This window comes from Rhamphochromis longiceps, linkage group LG18 (assembly GCF_057381845.1).
Source record: "Rhamphochromis longiceps isolate RC_006_pf linkage group LG18, R_longiceps_female_GT1.1, whole genome shotgun sequence".
NCBI lineage: Eukaryota > Metazoa > Chordata > Actinopteri > Cichliformes > Cichlidae > Rhamphochromis > Rhamphochromis longiceps.
This window is the reverse complement of record NC_140574.1, coordinates 33,796,053-33,809,185: the sequence shown is the minus strand read 5'-3', so window position 1 is coordinate 33,809,185 and position 13,133 is coordinate 33,796,053. Positions and strand designations below refer to the sequence as shown.

At 44.0% G+C, this 13,133-nt stretch overlaps 1 pseudogene; it reads left to right on the top strand.

Moving 5' to 3' along the window:
- The first annotated feature begins 733 nt into the window (after positions 1-733).
- Positions 734-13,133, top strand: LOC146648731 (uncharacterized; annotated as a pseudogene).

The following is a 13,133-nucleotide window of genomic DNA, read 5'->3' as shown; positions in this document are numbered from 1 at the left end:
AAATTCTGAATCAGAGTTTCTGACTCAAACAGGCTTTCCTCCACACGGTCCTCAAGTGCTTTACAAACCAAACAATGTGGCTACGGCAGATTTTTCCATTTGAGTGCAGCTAGCCAAACAACATTCTGCCACTTAGAGACAGACAGTGAAAGTGGACAGTATATCCTCAGTGTGGCAGTCAGGGGCAGCACAAAAGTGACCCCCGTAAACTGATATTTAGATTTAGTGTCATTATTTTCATCTAAGTTATCAATTCTGTCACTAGTTAGCTAACATAAACTAATGTAAGTCTATCAGCCGCAACCAACCACATGACGTCATGTTCCTTACTGACAGAAGATGGTGCAACACACAATCTCAAGTTATTTCTTAAATTCAGCTTCACAGACATCTTTGTCAGTTTTTGAGTGTACGGCTCCATGATGTGAATTAGCCTTTATATGTCTAGTGTTTCATGTCCTCTTTAAAGAAATTTAATTTAGGGTCTTTACTTCTGTCATATGTCTGGACACTTGATCTAAACAGAATGCAAGAGTTAAATATTGATTTTAAGAATAAATGCTTTAATTTTCCCTTGTTTGTACTCAAACTTACGGAGCCCCGCAGGGGACATGGGAGAAAAAAAAATTAAGACAGACTTTTGCGAGATCTCGCAAAAGATCCCGCTCCTTTTTTGATAGCGTTTCAGTTGAAGGGTGCGGTGCTATGGTATGGGGCTCCGTACGGTGCGGACATGGAGGAGGATTTAGAACATTTCTTGCGGTCAAGAGAGGTCCCACACGACGACATCATGCACATGCAACAAGACAAAGTACGTATAAACAACAAAGCATTAAACACCGCGGTTCAAAAGGCGAGTAACTTGTTGAAAAACCGAGGTCGTATATGCAGGCCTTTAATGTTAATTCTTGTAAATATGTTCAGGTTCATTAAACCTAACTCGTTAAGTGCACATATGTTTTGAAATTTCAAATCGTGTCCAAATTCATGGGCTGCATCCTCCCGAGAACTCGGGCTTCGTGGTCTACGTGGGCCGGGTCCTCAGAAGGTCGGGTAGGCCGGAAGTAAACGGCTGGGGAAATTGGATGGTCTAGCCTTCTGATTTGCGTCACCGCTATCTCGGTGGAGTTTAATAAACTCGGCTGCCCGCTCCTTGCTATCTAAAATATAAGACGACACTGGAGTAAATTCTCGACCATCTCACACTTCTGTTTAATCAGTTTTCTGTTTGACGTTGATTAAGTGGTGTAAAACCAAGGAGGAACCCACCCGGGGGATTAATAAAGTTTTATTTTATCGAATTTAATGTCTCCTCCTTGAATCGCTACCTTATCGTGGTGGAGGGGTTTGTGTGTCCCAGGGATCCCAGGGGCTATGTTGTCTGGGGGCTTTCGCCCCCTGGTAGGGTCTCCCATGGCAAATTGGTCCTGGGTGAGGGACCAGACAAAGAGCGATTCAGAAGACCCTTATGAAAAGAACACCGAGGGAACAGTTTACCCTACCCGGGATAGGGTTACCGGGGCCCCGCCCTGGAGCCAGGCCCGGGGAGGGTGCCCGAGGGCGAGCGTCTGGTGGCCGGGCCTTAGTCCATGGGGCACGGCCGGGCACGGCCCGAAGAGGAGACATGGGCCCATCCTCCCGCAGGCCCACCACCCGCAGGAGGTGCCATAGGGGTCGGGTGCATTGTGTGTCGGGTGGCGGCCAGGAGCGGAGGCCCTGGTGGACTGACCCCCGGCTGCCAAGACTGGCAATAGGGACATGGAATGTCACCTCTCTGGTGGGGAAGGAGCCTGAGTTAGTGCGTGAGGTTGAGAGGTACCGGCTAGATATAGTCGGGCTCACCTCTACGCATGGCTTGGGCTCTGGAACCAGTCTCCTGGAGAGGGGCTGGACTCTGTCTCAGTCTGGAGTTGACCCTGGTGAGAGGCGGCGGGCTGGGGTGGGTATTCTAATATCCCCTTGGCTTGCTGCCGGTACGTTGGGGTTTTTCCCAGTGGATGAGAGGGTTTGTTCCCTGCACCTTAGGGTCGGGGAACGGGTCCTGACTGTCATCTGTGCTTATGCGCCGAGTGGCAGTTCGGAGTACCCAGCCTTCTTAGAGTCCCTGGGGGGGGTGCTGGAGGGTGCTCCACCTGGAGACTCTGTTGTTCTGCTGGGAGACTTCAATGCTCACGTGGGTAACGACAGGGAGACCTGGAGGGGCGTGATTGGGAGGAACGGCCTCCCTGATCTGAACCCGAGCGGTGCTTTGTTATTGGACTTCTGTGCTAATCACAGTTTGGCCATAACGAAGAGTGTCCATAAGTGCACGTGGCACCAGGACGCTCTAGGCTGTAGGTCGATGATCGATTTTGTAATCGTATCACCAGACCTGCGACCATATGTTCTGGACACTCGGGTAAAGAGAGGGGCTGAGCTGTCAACTGATCACCAACTGGTGGTGAGTTGGATCAGGTGGCGGGGGAGGACGCTGGACAGACCTGGTGCACCTAAACGCGTAGTGAGGGTGTGCTGGGAACGTCTAGCAGAGGCCCCAGTCCGCGAGATCTTCAACGCAAACCTCCGGCAGAGCTTCAACAGCATTCCGAGGGAGACTGGGGACATTGAGTCCGAATGGACCATGTTCAGCGACTCCATTGCCGAAGCTGCTGCATTGACCTGCGGCCGCAAGATGGCTGGTGCCTGCCGTGGTGGTAATCCCCGAACCAAATGGTGGGCACCAGAGGTGAAGGGAGCCACCAGGCTGAAGAAGGAGTCCTATCGGGCTTGGTTAGCCTGTGAGGCAGCCGACAGGTATCGACAGGCCAAGCGGAATGCGGCTCGGGCAGTGGCTGAAGCAAAAACTCGGGTGTGGGAGGAGTTCGGAGAGGCCATGGAAAAAGACTTTCAGACTGCCTCGAAGAGATTCTGGCAAACCGTCAGGCATCTCAGGAGGAGAAAGCGGTGCTCTACCTGCACTGTGTATAGTGCTGGCGGAGCGCTGCTGACGTCGACTGAGAAAATTGTCAGGCGGTGGAAGGAATACTTCGAGGACCTCCTTAATCCCACTGACGCGTCTTCCGAGGAGGAAGCAGAGTCTGGGGATGAGGGGAATGACCCGCCAATTTCCGGGGGCGAGGTCACTGAGGCAGTTAAACAACTCCTTGGTGGCAGAGCCCCTGGTGTTGATGAGGTCCGCCCCGAGTTCCTGAAGGCTCTGGACGTTGTAGGGCTGTCCTGGTTGACACGCCTCTGCAATGTTGCGTGGAGATCAGGGGCAGTACCTGTGGACTGGCAGACCAGGGTGGAGGTCCCCATCTTTAAGAAGGGGGACCGGAGGGTGTGTTCCAACTACAGGGGATCACACTCCTCAGCCTCCCTGGGAAAGTCTATGCCAGGGTGCTGGAAAGGAGAGTTCGTCCGCTAGTCGAACCTCGGATACAGGAGGAACAATGCGGTTTTCGTCCTGGTCGCGGAACACTGGACCAGCTCTTTATCCTCTCGAGGATACTTGAGGGTGCATGGGAGTTTGCCCAACCAGTCTACATGTGTTTTGTGGACTTGGAGAAGGCATTCGACCGTGTCCCTCGGGGTGTCCTGTGGGAGGTGTTGCGGGAGTATGGGGTGTCTGGCCCATTGCTACGGGCCATTCGATCCCTATACAACCGTTGCAAGAGCTTGGTTCGCATTGCCGGCAATAAGTCGGACTCGTTCCCGGTGGGTGATGGGCTCCGCCAGGGCTGCCCTTTGTCTCCGGTTCTGTTCATAATTTTTATGGACAGGATTTCTAGGCGCAGCCAAGTGGCGGAGGGCTTTCGCTTTGGTGGCCTCAGAATCTCATCTCTGATTTTTGCGGATGATGTGGTTCTGTTGGCCTCATCGGGTGAGGGCCTCCAGCTCGCACTGGAACGGTTCGCAGCCGAGTGCGAAGCTGCGGGAATGAGGATCAGCACCTCCAAATCTGAGGCCATGGTTCTCAGCCGGAAAAGGGTGGAGTGCCCACTCCGGGTCGGGGATGAGTTCCTGCCCCAAGTGGAGGAGTTCAAGTATCTCGGGGTCTTGTTCGCGAGTGATGGGAGAAGGGAGCCGGAGATCGACAGACGGATTGGGGCTGCAGCTGCAGTAATGCAGACGCTGCACCGGTCCATCGTGGTGAAGAGGGAGCTGAGTGTAAAAGCGAAGCTCTCAATTTACCGGTCGATCTACGACCCTACCATCACCTATGGCCACGAGCTGTGGGTAGTGACCGAAAGAACGAGCTCGTGGATACAAGCGGCAGAAATGAGCTTCCTCCGAAGGGTGGCCCGCCTCTCCCTTAGAGATAGGGTGAGAAGTTCGGCCATCCGGGAGGGGCTCAGAGTAGAGTAGTGATGTTCGATTTGTGAACGAATTGTTCAATACTCGAGAATCACTTTACTGACTCGTGAATCATGATTCACAAGCCCAACTGACTCACTGACTCATCCCTGTTGCTGTTAGCAAACTAATTCCATTAGTAGAAATATATCTAGCTTATAATTAAAATTGTGGGGGGAAAAACAACAGCCAGTTTCGTAACAAAAGCATTCTGCTCTGAACTGGAACAAAAAACCCTGAGTAGAAGCTCACATCAACAAAATAGCTCCACGGTTCACAGTAGCATCGCGCTGCTAACATGCTAACAACACATTTGAGCTACTCACCCCGTCCCTTCCTGTGCTGAATCAAAGAGCGAACGAATCACTCAGGACTCACTAACCCCCTCCCTCCTGTGCTGAATCAAAGAGCGAACGAATCACTCAGGACTCGCTCACCCCCTCCCTCCTGTGCTGAATCATAGAGCGAACGAATCACTCAGGACTCACTAACCCCCTCCCTCCTGTGCTGAATCAAAGAGCGAACGAATCACTCAGGACTCGCTCACCCCCTCCCTCCTGTGCTGAATCATAGAGCGAACGAATCACTCAGGACTCACTAACCCCCTCCCTCCTGTGCTGAATCAAAGAGCGAACGAATCACTCAGGACTCGCTCACCCCCTCCCTCCTGTGCTGAATCATAGAGCGAGCGAGCGCGCGAATCACTCACTCACCCCCTCCCTCCTGGCTCACAGCTTCTTCTTCTTCTTGGTTGGCAACCAATGTTAAGGCGCATTACCGCCCCCTGGCTCATAGCGCAGTGGACATTTAGATGAGAAAATATATATTTGACACACTTAAGGAAAATACTAATAAAATAAAAATAAACAAAATAAATGTTTATTAAGCAATTTGGATAGGAAATTGCTTAATTTTAGAAATGTTTTTGCTCTTTTTTTTCTCTATAAAATAGTTGTTTTGGGGTTTTTTTTAATCATTCATCTTAGCAGTGGGATTTACATGAAAAGGGAAACAAATTAAGTTTGAGTGAAAATGTAAAATTTTTGCACTCTCTGATCAACTGACTCAGTGAATCAAATGACTCAAAACACCCGATTCACTTTGGTGAGTGACTCATTAACACTCGATTCAGTAAAAAGAATCAAATTTACCATCACTAGAGTAGAGCCGCTGCTGGTCCACATCGAAAGGAGCCAGTTGAGGTGGTTCGGGCATCTGACAAGGATGCCCCCTGGGCGCCTCCTGGGTGAGGTGTTCCAGGCATGTCCCACCGGGAGGAGGCCCCGGGGCAGGCCCAGGACACGCTGGAGAGATTATATCTCTCGGCTGGCCTGGGAACGCCTTGGAGTTCCCCTGGATAAGCTGGAGGAGGTGGCTGGGGAGAGGGAGGTCTGGGCCTCTTTGCTTAGGCTGCTGCCCCCGCGACCCGGCCTCGGATAAAGCGGATGAAGATGGATGGATGGATGGAATTTAATGTAATAACTTTAATCTCAGCCAAACCGTTTTACTCACGAACAAATGAAACACTGAAAAAAGCCAAACATTAACATTTTTAGGATGTCTAAGTGTTTTATATATTACGTTTACCCTGAGTAGCAAAAGTCCGTGGTGATCTGAAAATAATGTGCCGGGAGTTGTGCCGTTCTCCGCGGCTTTAGTGACCCTTGAGCTCTCGGCTACCTATTGAGCTGGTGGGTAACAGACCTCAAGGAAAACGTCGAAGCACTTTTGCAAATATGCGATATCTTGATAAACCGAGCAGATATTTCAAGTTTATACACCCACGTTCTCCCCTGAAATATGTTAAAAGTTTATTTTGTGACCCAGAAAGATTAATAACGGTCAATTTAAAAAACTTATTAGCGGCTGCCATTACCGGAAACTGGAGTTTGGCTGGGCCGCACTTTGAATTCTGGGATATGGTGGGCCACAAAGCACACACCCAACCCATCCTTCAAATTCGGTGAAAAGTGAATGTTTGTAATTCTTTGTATTACACCCCCTGGCATATGTTAATTTTGTTCTGGTTGTATACATGTTCTGTATACTGTTTCTTAATAAAGTTCAATAATTAAAAAAAAAAAAATTGGTGAAAAGGAGGACGCATTTGTCCGCTGCATTCGGAGGAGTTTACGAATTTAAAATAGAATCTTTGTAGAGATTGCCATAATTGTTGTACATTTCTGTGCAAATAAAAAAAAAAAGGAGTCTACGAATTTGGATAGCCTTCGGCGCATCGCTGTGACATAATCGGTCTACTAAAGGGTCCTCAGGAGGATGCAGCCCATGAATTTGGACAATGTGATAAATAAAGTTCAAAAAAAAAAAAGAGGTTGCAGCCCATGAATTTGGATGTTGTTATCTGGCTGTGCCATTACCATGGTAACATGGACACCATGGCACAAAATACTTGGTGGTGGAACTTACCTTACTTATACCTTACTAGCAAAATATTTTTTAGTAACGTAGTATATAAATTAGAGATGGACCGATCCGATATTACGTATCGGTATCGGTCCGATACTGACCTAAATTACTGGATCGGATATCGGAGAAAAATAAAAAATGTAATCCGATCCATTAAATATCACGAAAGCACCTCACAAAACTTGCAACACGCCGTAACTCACCTCAGAACGTTAGCACGTCGGAGCAGTATGCATCACGTGATAGAGCGGCTGTGGCATGCGGGACCTGTGGTCTGGATAGCATTTGGAGCTTCGCTAGCAACCCGGCATTTCATCTCCGACAAAATTATCCCCGAGAGAAGTAAAGCAAGTGTGTAAGTCCATCTCTGAATGTTTGTAAAGCATTCCTGCGTTAAGCTTAACAAACGATATATGGAGCGACTGCCTCTTCTTGCTGCTACTTCAATCATGAAACTGATTAATGATCAGCTGATCGGCTTTTCTGTCGCGAGTCTGTCTCTCTTGTTTGTTTTTGGCCCACTTTGCACCAGAAAGAGGAAACCAGTGGATAAACAACGCAGCACATTTAAGCTTGATAAGCTGTTGTTAGAATTTATTTAATATTAATTTCTACACCAGGATCTTTTTCTACGTAGCTGACGCTGGTAACTGTGCAGGGGCGGATCTAGCAAAGTTTAGCCAGGGGGGCCGATAGGGCATTAACAGGGAAAAGGGGGCGCAAAGACATACTTTTCTTTCTTATTCTCATTTAAAATGTCTAGCTTTTAATAAATAATTATCTGACACCCAAAGTTTTAATTTGATGTAAAATGAATAGAAGTCAATTACTGTATATAGTGACTATTAAGTCACTATATACAGTAATTGACTGTATATAGTGCAGCAAATGCAGCAAGATATTTAAAAAAACAGTTTTGTCGATTAAAAAACACTATCGGATTCATATTGGTATCGACAGATATCCAAATTTATGATATCGGTATCAGTATAGTAATAGTAGTAGATATTTATATTAGAGATGGCACGATACCACTTTTTTATGTCCGATACCAATACTAACACAACAACAGTAAAGTAATAAGATAGAAGTTGACAGAGTAACTTTTGATAATGATCATGAACAGTGATTAAGAACTCTATTCTAATACAGTTAGTATTCCATGTGTGCTAGTGTGGCTTCCTAGAATAAAAGTATATTAATAGCATTTCTCTAATGTTTTATGTCTGCAGGTGGATAAGGCAGTGCTGTCCGTCATGACTGATGGACAAATGGCAAAATACATAAGGACATATGGTGACAGAGTAGCTGTCCAGTCCTTCTGTCAACAAACTAAGTACAGCACAGATAAAGAGACTCTTCTGCAGAACCTAAGAGATAAAATTGCGGCACGGAAAGTAAGATCAAAAACCAAAGGAGTGCTGTGTGGTTCATCAGGTGTGTTCCACAAGCAAAGTGAAGGGATGGCAAGACATTTAAATACTGCAGGAGAGAAGACCTGCAGAAAAATAGAAATCGGATGGCTTCATTTAAGCAGTAATGAGTACCGTCAAGTGAGAACCAGAAATGGTGGAGGAACAAGACTTGCAACTGTGGAAAAAACTACAACTGTAGCTAAGATTTTGGAAATGGGAAAGGACCTGTTTTTTCCAGATGGGTACTCACCAAAAGGGAGAGTTGAAGACTTTGTCATTGATGTCTGTGATTTTAAAAGAAATCCGATTGCTTTAGATGACACTGTTGGCAAACTTTATGAACAAACCAAATTGAAGCTCCTGAGATTTTACATTTGCACGAAAGATGAAACACCGTTAACAGTTCAGTCCTCATCTGAAGAGGATTTTTCTGTCAGCATAACTGAAGAAGATTCACCGGTGACATTACTTGGATTTGACAGTGAGACAGATGATTTTGTCCCAGATCTACTTGAACATGGGGATTCATCTGACAGTGACACTGGCAAACAGGTTTGTTAAAATAAGAAAGTTATTATTACAAATAGAGATGGCACGATACCACTTTTTTATGTCCGATACCGATACCGATATCATAAATTTGGATAGCTGCCGATACCGATATGAATCCGATGTAGTGTTTTTTAATCAACAAAGCTGTTTTTTAAATATCTTGCTGCATTTTGTATAAGTTCATACTCAAGTTTAAAACAACAACTACCCTAAAGCTATTCTGTTATACCTGTATGCAAAAAAAAAATTTAATAGTTCAGCAATACTGATCAATCTAATAAACTTAAACCTACACCATCCTCCCTATTCTGGTATTTTAAAGAGTACTTAGCGTAAATATTAAGCAACCTAACTAATAGGGTTCCAACTCCCAGCAACAACAAAAATAAATAAATAAAAAATAGGGAACCACCCCTCACACTCCCCCTCATGATGCTTAATCGACGTAATCAACCTTAATTTGATGCAGTGTGAAAAAAAAATGCACAGAAATCAATTATTTTTCAAGAAATATTAAATAGATTCAACATCTTTCTTCAACAAAATTGCAGACTGCACAGATGGTACCTTTCCAAAGGAAAAAGTACTATAGCTTACTAGGGTATTTATATTAGACTTAATAGTCACTATATACAATAATTGACTTCTATTCATTTTACATCAAATTAAAACTTTGGGTGTCAGATAATTATTTATTAAAAGCTAGACATTTTAAATGAGAATAAGAAAGAAAGGTATGTCTTTGTGCCCCCTTTTCCCTGTTAATGCCCTATCGGCCCCCCTGGCTAAACTTTGCTAGATCCGCCCCTGCACAGTTACCAGCGTCAGCTACGTAGAAAAAGATCCTGGTGTAGAAAGTAATATTAAATAAATTCTAACAACAGCTTATCAAGCTTAAATGTGCTGCTGTTGTTTATCCGCTGGTTTCCTCTTTCTGGTGCAAAGTGGGCCAAAAACAAACAAGAGAGACAGACTCGCGACAGAAAAGCCGATCAGCTGATCATTAATCAGTTTCATGATTGAAGTAGCAGCAAGAAGAGGCAGTCGCTCCATATATCGTTTGTTAAGCTTAACGCAGGAATGCTTTACAAACATTCAGAGATGGACTTACACACTTGCTTTACTTCTCTCGGGGATAATTTTGTCGGAGATGAAATGCCGGGTTGCTAGCGAAGCTCCAAATGCTATCCAGACCACAGGTCCCGCATGCCACAGCCGCTCTATCACGTGATGCATACTGCTCCGACGTGCTAACGTTCTGAGGTGAGTTACGGCGTGTTGCAAGTTTTGTGAGGTGCTTTCGTGATATTTAATGGATCGGATTACATTTTTTATTTTTCTCCGATATCCGATCCAGTAATTTAGGTCAGTATCGGACCGATACCGATACGTAATATCGGATCGGTCCATCTCTAATTACAAATAATGATCACTTTAAAGTTACTGTATTTTGTTGTGTTTAGTAGTGCTCGGTGGTAACATGCGACATTTTCTAATTTTGTTGTACTATTGTACTAGGTATGACTGTGTAACTGCAATAAAGAGTTGTCTTATTCAAGTGCTTTATGTACATCTACGAATATTTGCACTTCTGTAGGATGAAATTATTCCAGGAATTTGTTGTTGACTTGTATGGTAAGGTACATTTAATACATCTGTGAAAGACTTACAGCTTTGTATTCATTAACATGTACAAAATGACTGGCTGCTGAAAAAATAATTGAATTATTTTCATTTGTGTCTTGTGTTTGTTTTCTGGTTCACAGATTCACAATTTCCAGATGGAACACAATCCAAAAAAACTGAAATCACTCTGTGAGGCAGTGACAACACAAAGTCCAGGAAAATCCCATCATATGCATTCAACCCCAACAGACATTAAAAACACTGTCGTGGGAAGCGGCAGCAGACTGACTCAAGTGATCATGATTTCCCTGACCACTGCTCTGAAATTATTGATCTGACCAGTATAGTTCCTAACAAATCCTTCAAACTAGAGTCCTGGGACAAACTTCCAGAAGATTTTGAATTTCGTTTTCCACACATAGACGAAGCGGATACGGTTGTATGGAATCCTGAAGAGGATCTTGTCAGAGCAGATGGTGATGACACAGTCGTGATAACCCTGAATTATGTCAACAGTGAGGATCTCAGACAGGTAAGACCATGGACAGTTGTGGTTGATATGGTTTAAGTGTGACAAAATATGGAAATTTAGTAATAATCAAATTCAGTAACTTGCATAGTTCTGATTTAAAAAAAGCTGATCATGCATTCCTGCTTGGACAAAATTTAAGCATGTGTGTTATTTTCTGTAATATTCTTTTGGATCTTAAAAGAAATAACCTACAGTACTGTGAAACACTTGCTCGATTTCTATTAATCAGAATTCATCTCTTGTTTGTTTAAAACTTGATTTTTTTGCAGCAATAATACAACATTTTAAGTAGTAAGAAGTACATGAAGATATGATAAAAACATGTGGAATTCCACTGTAATATGTTTTTTTACTCTTGTAAGTGAGACATGTAGGCTGAAAATAAAGAGGTGTATTTTTGTTCTATTTCTTAAGACCTATTGACATATTTTGCAGACTTTTTAAGAACATTCATGATTTGGAATAGGCCAAGGTAGAAGATTGAAGAAGAGTCTTCTAATCTTGAAGGGTTAAGGTGTCTGTTGTCAATTAATGCCATACTGCCTTCTCAGAATGCCGACACAAATGGATTACCTATGGATGGTTTCCTGCTACCATTGTCTTCAGCTAATGGCTTGCCCACACCCCATATGCAGTCAATACAGGAGGAAGCACCCCAGATTGCACAGGTAACATGGATCAATTCAGGCAACCATAAACACCTACCTTTACATACTGTAGAGATGCCAAAATTTCATGCTATTTTCGGAGGATATGGCAGTTTGTGGGTCCATTTGAATTAAAAGGATATTGTCAGTTGACAGAGAAAATTCCAGTGTTTTACATTAAGATAAGATTAAACAGGAAATTTAGTCTTGAAATAAAATTATTTACATAACACAGCAGTGAGACATTGTTTTGGTGTCACTATTGTGTTCTCTACCTATTTTGCACAGGAGTCTTCTCATACATGTAAAGAACACTTGTATAATTTTCTGTGAGGCATACAAGGACATCCATCAGGCCACAATATTAATGTTATAGATAAATTGTCAGTGCAACCATGGTTTGGGAATATACAGCCCACTAAAATTAGACAAATAAATTTCAAACTTTTTCAGAACATTGATATTGTGTAATCTGTACAATTCATTTGCATTTCTTATGGAATGTGCATGTTTTGTCTTTTACTCAGGACCATGGACTGAATTTCATCGCACAAGGTTTGCCTTTAGATTCAAGCAACCAACTTTCCCCATCAAATTCAGGAGACCCACAGAGCCCCCTACATGTATCAATTCGCAGGATAAAAGTTGTTGATGATCTTTTGGCTGTATTTATGGACAGTCGCATTCTGAATGAGACTTTAAAGATGAACTTTGTAAATGAAAATGCTGTTGATGATGCTGGGGTGTCAAGGGAGGTTTACACTGCATTTTGGGAGCAATTTTTGGAACAGTGTGAAGGTGAAAATGAACGAGTTCCAAGGCTTGAGGCCAGACTTTAGTGAGGCTGAATGGCAAGCAGTTGGGCAGATATGGGTGAAAGGCTTACTAGACCACGGTGTCTTTCCAGTGAGGCTGTCAAGGGCTTTCATTTTAGCTTGCATCCACGGAATGGACTCAGTTGATGTAGACATTCTGATTGCATCGTTTCTCAACTATCTCCCTCCTGTTGAGAGATCAGCTGTTGAGAAGGCTCTCCAAGGCACAATGGATGAAAATGATGAAGAGGACCTGCTTGACCTTTTACAAGGATGGGTTCCCACTTCCTACCACCTAAGAACAACATGCAGCCTGCCATTGAAACAATGGCTCATAAGGCCATTCTCCAAGAGCCAAAGTTTAACCATCTTCAGCGTTATGTTAAAAACGCTGATGAAACCAAAGCTGAAAAAATCCTGCGCTTCTGCACAGGATCTTCTGTGATATGTGTTGACAAAATTTTGGTGTGCTTTAATGCTGAAACTGGGCTCAACAGAAGGCCTGTTGCTCACACCTGTGGAGCTACCCTTAAAGTGCCATGCACTTACAGTTCTTATCCTGAATTTCGCACAGAGTTCGACAATGTCCTTTCCAGCAATTACTTTGAAATGGACATCATTTGAACTTGATGAGTGTACTAATGGTTACAGCTGTAATTGTTATTTGTATGATTATCCTTGAGTTCATAAATTCTGTCTTGTTTCATTTTGTCATTGAAGCATTTGATATATTCAGCCGTATAACAAGCAGTCACAAATTTAATTTTCTGATGGTTTAGTTGTA